Below are 11,235 nucleotides of genomic sequence, written 5' to 3'. Positions count from 1 at the left end.
TAATACATGGAGTATAATATATCATATATATATATCATATTTATTGCCACACATGACACAAATTAGCATCACATTTAACATGATACGGTATCTACCTACTATATGGTACTCTAACCCTCTTTATATATATTTAATTCTTTGCCACATCAGCATATATACTTGATATTTCCGAGTGCATGACATCGTCGGCTATGATACCACCACTATGGCCAGCCTTATATAGGGAGTATCATATAGTACTATATATATATATAGTATCATGCATATGATACTAGTGTATGATACTACGTACGTACCTTCATAGTGCATATATAGTATCATAGAGTAGTACTAGCTCCCTCTATAAACTAATATAAGAGCGTTTAGATTACTAAATAGTGACCTAAACGCTCTTATATTAGTTTACGGAGGGAGTATATATCATAGATGACCGTATTTATGGCCATGCATGACACAAAGTAGTATAGCATTTATTATATATATATATATGTTACGGTATCTACCTATGTTACTGCTTCTTTGCCACATCATCATATTTTCTATTCCCGGGTGCATGATATGGCTATGATAACCCCACTATGGCCACCCTAATAAGGCTGGTCGTAATATGGGTGTATCAAGCGGTATGATGCATGCCAACTAGACTTTTTGGATGATGTGGCACACAGCTAAATGATGAAAGAGAGGGTGTGTGGTATCATATTATGATACCGTATCATATTAAATGTTGTACTACTTTGTGTCATGCATGATAATTAATAAGGAACCTAAGATACTAACTCATGATACTATGCATGCGTGCATTACGGAGGTATTGCCGATGATATACTAGTATCATGCATATGTACTCCCTCCTTTCCGGTTTATAGGCTTATCTCAAAATTTTAGTTTGTCCATTTTATAAGACTCAATTTGGTTGTTCCCCATCACATGTCCAGATTCCAATGTGCATTAAATCATTACATGCAAGTATTAAGAGAAAGTTGACCAATGCATGTACTTTATATATGCATGCATGTATTGCAATTAATACATTGGAAAACATAAATTTTTGAGGAAAACAAAAGCATTAATTGGGTGTTCTTGCAAACTACAAAGGTATTCCACCACTCACCATCTACCTTGGTTGGTGAGATTTTTGAATTGATCCCTATAAGGCTGGTTGTAATGGGGAGAGTATCATATATATATATATACACTAGTAGTATCATGCATATATATGATAGTGTAGCTAGGATACTAGCTACTTCCATAATGCATAGTATCATAAGTTAACATCTTAGGTTGCCTTACTAATCACACAAAGTAGTAGTACAAAATTTAATATGACACGGTATCATGATATGATACCACATCCTCTCGTGTGTGCCACATCATCCAGAAAGTCTAGTTGGCATGCATCATACCGCTTATGATAAGGTAAACGTTTGGCTGCGGCGCATCGGCCGAACGCTCGGCCGGTCGCGAGCGACCACGTACGTGCCACGCGGCCACAGGGCCCGCACACACCTTTATATCTCAACCACCCATGTCTTATCCTTCCATCCCCTGCTCACCTCTCTCCTCAGCATCTCTCGCACATATCCATCCCCACTCGCCTCTCTCCATGAGCCTAGCTCCGGCCAGTGCCACGGTTTCTCCGGCGAGGCCCCCACCGGCGAGGCATCCCCTGCTCCTTTCTTCACCATCTTCATCTCTGCTCGTCGGCCCTCCCCTTCCTGCTCCCCAACGCCCCCGTGTGATGGACCACGGGTCGACACTGGGCGAAGGAGGAAGCACGCCAGGGATCTACACCTGGTGGACGGGAATAGCTGCAACCAGCCTGGCCGGGAGTTGCAACCGGCCTGGCCGGGGGCTGCACCCGGTCTTGCCAGAGCTGCAACCGGTGGACAAAGGAGCTGCGACGGGTGGGTGACCATGACCACGGGCAGGCAACGGGGTGGATGACCGTTCCCCGACAAGTGCTACAACCACGGCGACCAGATGTTCGAACCAACGCCTAATTGTGCTACTACAGGCATTTTGATTTGATGGAACCATCATTGTCTAATTTTCAGTTTTTTGCTACAACCGTAATAGGTATTTGCTAGAACCATCAACATTTTTGCTACAATCGTTTTTTGGTTTTGTTGGAATCATGCCCAATTTTACTCTTTTTGCTATCACAATAATATTTTTTTGCTGGAATCATCAACATTTTTTGCTACCATCATTTTTTTGGTTTTGTTGGAATCATGCCCAATTTTACTCTTTTTGCTACCAGCATAATATTTTTTTGCTGGAACCATCAACATTTTTTGCTACCATCGTTTTATTTGGTTTTGTTGGTACAACGCCAAATTTTTGTATTTTTGCTATCACAGGCCTTTTGATTTGCTGGAACAAGCTTCATTTTTTGCTACCACCGGCATCTTTGATTTTTGCTTCAACAAGGTCCATTTTTCCAATTTTTGATACCAGCATTTTCAAGTTTGCTAGAAGCAGCGCATTTTTTTGCTACAACTGTTGTTTTGGATGCGAACCACAATGTTGTTGCCATTGTTTTCTGGAGGGGTGAGGGGATGGACAGTACCAGCGAGGGGCGAGCGTTGGCGGTGATTGTCGACGACGGACGCGCGCTACACAGCGTGGAGGGGCTGCTGGGTGGGGGAAGGGAGCGACGTCGTTCCGATGGAGCCGGGTGATGACCAACGACGAGGGGAAGGCGCCTAACCGCGCTGCGGGGGGAGGGGTCGTGCGAGGCATGACCTGCTTCGAGGTCTGTAGCCGGCGGGGCAGGAAACTACTCACAGAGAGGGATCGCGGTGGTGGAAGACGAAGTCAACGAAGGGCGTGGGCCAGCTGGCAAAACAGACGGTCGATGACACGCTAATCGTGCGGCTGTGGTGCGACAGGCCCAAATTTGGGCCGGCGCACTAGCGCCTATCAGTGCCCTTATGATAATACCATTACAACCATCCTAGCTAAACCGGAAAGGAGGGAGTATGAGACTAGCAAGCCACAATGGAGAGTAGTACACTAGTAACATACACATATCCCTAGACTATATATATGTTACTACCTTCATAGTGGGTAGTAACATAAGTGTACTGTGATGCAAAGCTTCATTTCTTAGGTTACAGACTCATGTTGCATTGGGACATGTGATGCTACAATAACTATCTAAGTTACTGAAACTATCTCTCTCCTCATTAACTTATTGCCACATAAGCAAGTTTGCTGAGTTGGAGTCGGTGTTACTGCTGAAGTTACTCCCACTATGGTTAGTATGGTACTAGCTAGTCGTCTATGATATACTAGCTACCTCACTAAGAGCATGGTTAATAATACAGCCAAGGGTCGGCTATAAGAAGTTGACATGTCATATACAACCAACCTCTTAGCGAGTATGTACAATAATAAGTTTTATATACGTACTAGTTTATCAATAGTTGTCCCACCTTACATCCTCACAAAGTGTCTTGGCGGGTCTCCTATTGCAGCTGGCTCTACTAACCAAGAGCCCACTTCTCTTCTCTTTCCTCGAACTAATAAGCACATATATATTATTCTATTCCTTATAGCCAGACTACCCATAGTTGGAGTAACATAGGTAGTAACATCACACATATCTAGATAAAATAGATGATGTGGCAAGCAATAAATGAAGAAATAGAGGAAAGTGGATATGTGTGATGTTACTACCTATGTTACTCCCACTGTGGGTATAGTCTTACTATAGTATGAGACTACCCACAATGGGAGTAACATAGGTAGTAACATCACACATATCTAGATAAAGTAGATGATGTGGCAAGCAATAAATGAAGAAAGAGAGGAAAGTAGTAACATAGCTAGTTACTAGTAGTATGAGTAACATCACATGTACATATCAAGGCAAGATGTGTCTATAGCCTAATAAATGAAGTGTTGCATGTTACCACACATATGTTATTCCCCACTATAGAGGTAGTAACATAGACTAGTGTAACACATGAGCATGCTACTAGTCTATGTTACTACCCATTGTAGCTAGTCTGAGTAACATCACACATCTCAAGGCAAGATGAGTCTATAGCCTAATAAATGAAGTGTTGCATGTTACTACACATATGTTACTCCCCACTATAGAGGTAGTAACATAGACTAGTAACATTCTATGTTACTACCCATTGTGGATAGTCTTATGTCACTCTATTGTGTACTTACTTGCTCTAATAATGCATAGTATCATAGAGTAGCTAGTATCATATGTAGTACCTTATTTATATTGTCATGCATGACACATAGTAGCATAACATTTATTATGATACGGTTTCATGATATGATACTTAACCCTCTCTTTCTTCATTTAATTAATTCTATGGCAGCTCATCAAAATTGCCTAGTTGGCATGCATGATACTAGCTACGATACCCCCTTACTATCAGCCTAGCAAAGGTGTACATATCATTTGTGCGTCACTTTGTGAGTTTTCATCCGCTTATTCGAGAAGCGGGGAGAAGTTTCAAACATTTCGGCCGCGAGGTGCGGCCACTAGCGTAGGCCTAGTTGGTATTTTAATTACAGAAAATTCAGATGGAGTTCGGACATCATCAAAATCGATGTGTGCCTGTGGCGTGCTCTCACGACCCCATGGAAAGAAATTGGTAAAGTTTGGCACAAGTTTTGATGACCGCTCCTTCCAAACCGGAGAATCTCACATGAAGGATCATGGTTTTCCAAAAGGAGACGTGTCAATTCAAACTCCTGTGGCCGGTGACTTCATCGTTTGCCTCATAAAAATTTCCACGGTACACAATCACCATTATACCACGGGTTTGATATTCTGGCGCATTTCAGGTATTGTTAGCTATATTTAAGACATTTTTTTGATATTAACGTGCATTTTGTGCATAAAAATAAAATTACAACCAGAACTGCATGTGCTGTCTAAAGGGATGAGGATCGCCGTTAGATCTGGGAGCATCCAACATTGCAGACATACGATCCGTGGGGTTTGGGTTCTGGCCAATCAGAAAGCACGACTCAGATCATGGGCGGGGTGGTGGCGGGGTTTGGTTGGCACACGGCTTTCATCAACGAACCGTGTGCTATTCGCAAACCAGATTGCATATTTTTGTTCACACATACTACAGTGAGATCGATTGAGTGTGCTACCTCTATGATATAATAATAATAACAAAAAACAGTTCATATTCATTGCCTGAGCTGACAACATATCAAGGTCAACTGTAACATCCCAAAATTCTAAATTTTGGAATCTTATAATAAATAGATAGATTTGATTGATTGTTTGATTGATTGTCTGAAAGTGAGTGAATTCGAAACTTTTTGAAAGTTAAATGAGAGGGAATAAAAGGATTTTCCCAAACTTTCATTTTGCATTTATGATCTCCGGGAATTCAAATTCTTTTCACCATGAAACCCTGGAGAGAAGATGACATGACTTCTTCCATTTATTTAAATGACAAGGGGTGTTGAAAATATTTGAATTTCATTTGAGAATATTTTCAATTTTGAAACTTTATGCAACTCAATGATTTTCGTGAGAGAAGATAAAATGACTTCTTCAAATTATATGAAATATGAGTTGGGAGTTTCAAAGAATTAAATTCAAAGTTCTTTTGAATTTATTTTCAATTTGGAGTTATTTGGGTTTTATTCAAATTATTTTTCTCCAAAAACAAAATACATGGAAATTAGGGTAACATGATTCCCTACATTAGAAAATTGGAGAAAAATTAATTTGAAATCATTTTGGTATTTTTAAAATGATTTTTGGTGGATTTTATTAGAGCAGGAGCACTGTTTGAATTATTTGAATTTTTGTGGATTTTATTTGGAATTATAAAAATGTTCATGTCGTAGAGAATCTTTTTCTGAAAATTTTGATATATTATATGCCTATATAATATTTTTATTTCTGTTTGTTTTTATTTGTTTTGATTGTCTGGAAAAAAGAAAATCTTTATTAAAAAAAATTCCCGACTGGGTCGGCCCAGCTCCGAGGCCAGGCCAAGGCCCAGCCCAGCGCCGTGCCTTGCTCGTCCCCGAGCTCGGGCGGGCTCCCGCGCCCGCACGGCGTCGCCGCCGCCGTCCTGTACCCGGACTCCGCCGCCGCCTCTTCTCTGCCCCCTCGCCCACGCCACCTTGCCCCCTGGCCCCCTTAAATAGCTGAGCCCCGGCCCTCCCGACACTGCCTCGCCGCCGCTCGCCTCCACGCGCAGAGTCGCCACCACCGCGCCCTCGCCGCCGGCGAGACCTGCCGTAGCCGCGCCTCGTCGTCGCCTCCTTGCCGCGCCGCCGCCCGCTAGCGCCGCTGCCTGCCGTGCCACGCCACACCCCGCCGCCTGCCGTCGCCTCGGAGCCGCCGCGCCGCCATCCCGTCTCGCCGGAGTAACCACCGCCATCGCTGGTTCTTTTGGGTGAACCGATATAAACCGTAACCCGCCTCGGTTTTATTTTAAGTTCGTTTTAAAAAAAAACCCTAGACTAGATCTGTTTTTTAGGTTTTATTAAACAGCGAACGTCCACTGTTTAGACCTTATAAGGGAATGTTCTCCTTTTAGTCTTTTTCTTTTTCTGTTATTTTCGGCCAGGGACCTAGTTGTGAATACTTTATTTACAGAATAGTCCCTGCACTTCAAACGATCATTACTTTTCGCTCGTTAGTCCAAATCCAACGAAACCAACGCTCACTTCTTCGTTATGATCCCCTATATCCAGTAATCCAACTCAAACATGTTTTTGAAAAGTTTAAAATTTGAATTAGACCAGATTTGAATTCAAACTTCATTTGATCATAACTTGAGTTTTGTAACTCTGTTTTAGTTGATTCTTTTTGCAAATCGAAGCTCTTGACCTAAACTTTCTGATAAGGACAAATTCATATAATTTTGGTACTGTTAGAAATTGTTTTATGTTGCAAGATTTATTTTCTTGGTTTTGACATTTTCCGAATTGTTTTCTTTGTTCTCTCCGACCTTTTGAGTGATTGCTTATGTGTGGTTACTATTGCTTGCTTACGATAGATTGACCGGAGTGTGACGAGTAGAGCTATCAAGAGTTTTGAGTGCGAATCATCTTCATCAACATTGCAGGCAAGTTCACACTTTGATCATATCCCCTTTCATACCCAGTTTTATGCATTAGTTTCACCCTCAAACATTGCATGAGTAGGATTGATAACATGTGGGTATTGGGAAGTAGTTGATGAGGTAGGAACCTATTGCCCTGCATTCAAACCTTGGGAGTTGCTATTACGTTATGCTTTCATTGCCATGCTATGCTCGTAGACGTGGAGTGGGTTTGAGAGTATTTCATGACAGATGTGAGATTGTTAATTAATGGTTTACTTAAGGTGGCAACTTAAACACACATCTGGGTGGATTGAGGCACCTGGTTATTCTAGGATTGCCTGTCTAGGCACCTGGGTAGACCAGGATTGCCTGTTTTTTTTATGGACCGCCACCCAGGCTCAAAGGGATCATGAGATTTTTCATGCTAGAAACTTCCGTGTGCAGCCACAAGCTATTATGGGCTCTAGCATAGTTGATTAAGTCGTTTGAACTCTTATAGTGGTAGACTAGCAGATGTAGGGGTAGTAGGTGGTACGGTCTACCCATCGTAAGGTGCAAACGCTTCTGAAAGACTATGTCTCGGTCATCTGTTTCTCAAACACCATGTAGTGCGAGAAATCCAACGGAGGAGATCGGGTCTTGTGGGGAAAAGTGCACAAAACTCTACAGAGTGTATAAACTAATCATGATTAGCCGTGTCCCCGGTTATGGACAACTTGAGTATCTAGTACCTGGATTATCATCTGAATCTCATCATGTGACTTTAAATAATTTTGTTGGGTTTAATGATGTTACTTAATTGGGATTGAGAATGCTGTCAACCATTCTCAATGTTCAACAATCACCATGGTAGTTAAATAAAATTTATTCCTTTGCAGTAGGGAAAAATTGGCTTTTCGCAAAAACCTTATAACCATAGAGCTTTTCCACCAGCCAAATATGCATGTAGTGATAGCCTTTATTCACCATTCTTCATGGTGTGAATTTGCCAGTACATTCAATGTACTGACCCTTTGTGGCTGCAACGTCTCATGTTGCAGGATATCTTACGACGAGTAAGTGATACGTTAGGGTTACGATTTCTACACTCAACTTTGCCGTTGGTGTTGATGGGAATCCACAACCTTGTTACTTCCGCTATTTGGATTGAGGTAATAGTATTTATGTTACTTTTACATGTGATTTACCTCTGTTATAAATCCTCGAGTACTGTGTGTGTCAGCATACCGATCTAGGGATGACACTTAAGCACAGAGACTTGATCCATTCGGGTCGTGTCGCTACATCAACATATTAATGGTTCTTACATCAACAGAAAACCGGGCATAACTCACAAATTCAGTACACGCGACCGTTCTAAATTGAACAAATTAAGTTGCAGGGTAGGCATAAAGACTAGTCTTACAGCTTAATTCCCATGTACATGGGGGAACTGGGATCATTAAGTTGACCCCGAATGAACTTGGGTTTTTTGATGATTTTAAACTTCTTCTCTGTTGCACTGGTGCGTGATCCCTTGGCTGGCAACTCATCAAATTCATCGTACTCATTCTGATCCGCAACATCGTCGACACCCAGTACCCTTCTCTTCCCATGCATCGCTAAATGGCCGTTCTTATGCAAGGGGTCTTCCACAAAGAAAATTTGGGTAGCATCGCTGGCAAGAATGAATGGGTCCGCGTGATATGCCATCGTTGTCCTGTTGAGGGAGTCCTGGACTAAGGGGTCCTTGGGCATCCGTCCTGTCAGCCATGGGCCGGACTTATGTGTTGTGAAGATACGAAGACTGTACCCATGTCCGGATGGGACTCTCCTTGGCATGGAAGGCAAGCTTGGTGACCGGATATGTAGATTCCTTTCTTTGTAACCGACCTTGTGTAACCCTAGACCCTCTCGGTGCTTATATAAACCGGAGGACTTAGTCCGGAGGGAGAGAGATTCATTACCACAGTCATACAGGCTAGACCTCTAGGGTTTAGCCATTATGATCTCGAGGTAGATCAACTCTTGTAATACTCGTATTCATCAATATCAATCAAGCAGGACGTAGGGTATTACCTCCATAGAGAGGGCCCGAACCTTGGTAAACATCGTGTCCCCTGTCTCCTGTTACCATCGACTTTAGACGCACAGTTCGGAACCCCCTACCCGAGATCCGCCGGTTTTGACACCGACATTGGTGCTTTCATTGAGAGTTCCACTGTGCCGTCGACGAAAGGTTCGATGGCCCCTTCAATCGTCGATACTGAAGCTGTCCAAGGAGAAACTTTCCTCCCCGGACAAATCTTCGTGTTCGGCGGCTTTGCACTGCAGGCCAACTCGTTTGGCCACCTGGAGCAGATCGATAGCTACGCCCCTGGCCATCAGGTCAGATTTGGGAGTTTGAACTACGTTGCGGACATCCGTGGAGATTTAATCTTCGCCGGATTCGAGACCGCAGCGACCGCTCCCGGTCACCTTGACGAACATGACCTGAATCTGTCGTTAGACCGCATCCAGGAGATAGCTCCTGTGACCACTCCGGCCTTAGATCCAGAGCACACTGTGGCATCCAAGGATTGGAAGCTCAACCCCGCCACAGAGGCCACAGATTCCCTGGCCTTGGAGCCGCACATAGACTTGATCTCACACGATACCCGTGCCACCAGAACTCCGGACTTATCTTCGGCCGTAAGTTCCGAACCATGTGGGCCCGCGGATGCCGAACCTGATCATTTATCGATCTTCGAATTCAGCGCCGCAAACATCTTCCGGCACTCGCCTTTGGGCGACATGCTAAACTCATTAAAAAACATGTCCTTGACGGAGGACTCACAGCCGAACTATATCCGGCCCGAACTAGGGGCTGATGTTGGGGAATTTTGCTTCCCACCCGCCACCCACTTCATAGCCACGATCGAGGATTTGACCGACACACTTGATTACGAATCCGAGGACATCGACGGTATGGAGGACGATGCCGGAGAAGAAGAGGCCCAGAACCCTCCGTACATGGTGGATGGCCACTTCCTCGTATGATGTATACATGGTGGATGCACCAAAGGAGAACATCGGCGATGACAAGGAAGATCCAGCTAAGGATAAACCTTCCGAAATACAATCCAAGCGCCGGCATCAGTGGCGCCGCTCTAAGTCACGCTGCAGCAAAGATAGCAACACCAACACAGGAGAAGATAACACTACAGAAGGTGCCAAAGACAACGAAGACCCCGTTGAAACAGCTAATGAACAAGATGAACGGGAAGATGGGCAAGCTAGCCCTGGTAAGCAGGCCACGCATGAAGACTCAGAGGACGGAAGTTATCTTCCGCTCTCCGAGGATGAGGTGAGCCTCGGCACTGACGATTTCATCGTGCCTGAGGAACCTCTTGAGCAGGAGCGCTTCAAGCGCCAGCTTTTTTTGAACCAGGCCTTAACCCCTTTCCATTACATTCATAACAGAAATACATAGTTCAGTGACCAAAGACCCAACATCAACCAACAAAAGGAAGCTAGAAAGGGGAGCCTGAAAAAGAAGTAGCAGCAGCTTCAAGCTGACCAAGATCTGCTCAATGATAAATGGACCGATGTCCTAGTAGCCGAAGAATACGGCCTCAAGCGCCCAACCAAAAGCTACCCAAAGCGCAAATTGCTACCTCAGTTTGACGAGGAGGCACCGGAATACATACCTCCATTGTACAATGCGGCTGACCGACCACCACGTGGTCGGGACAAAACGACAACTCACTTCGAACACCAGCCGGCCCCGCCTCATCGCACAGGTAGAGGTAAATTAGCCCATGGTCATACATATGACCTCCGACAAAACTTGAACAATAAAGTAGGACATACTAGATCAATCAACAGGTCGCGAGGACGTGCCTCGACACGCGACGACGACCACCTATTCGGACATGAAAAACTTAGTCATGCGCGGGTTGAAAACCGCATACGGACTCCATCACAGCTACGTCACGATACGACCCGATATAGAGGCGCCGCACACCCTCATTGCTTCACTGATGAGGTCCTGGATCATGAATTCCTAGAAGGGTTCAAACCCGTGAATATAGAATCATACGATGGAACCACGAACCCCGCGGTGTGGATCGAAGACTTCATTCTCCACATTCATATGGCCCGCGGCGATGACCTCCACGCCATCAAATACCTCCCTTTAAAACTCAAGGAGCCA

The sequence above is a fragment of the Triticum urartu genome, chromosome 7, assembly GCF_003073215.2.
Source record: "Triticum urartu cultivar G1812 chromosome 7, Tu2.1, whole genome shotgun sequence".
Taxonomy (NCBI): domain Eukaryota; kingdom Viridiplantae; phylum Streptophyta; class Magnoliopsida; order Poales; family Poaceae; genus Triticum; species Triticum urartu.
Note: the sequence above shows the minus strand (reverse complement) of the source record.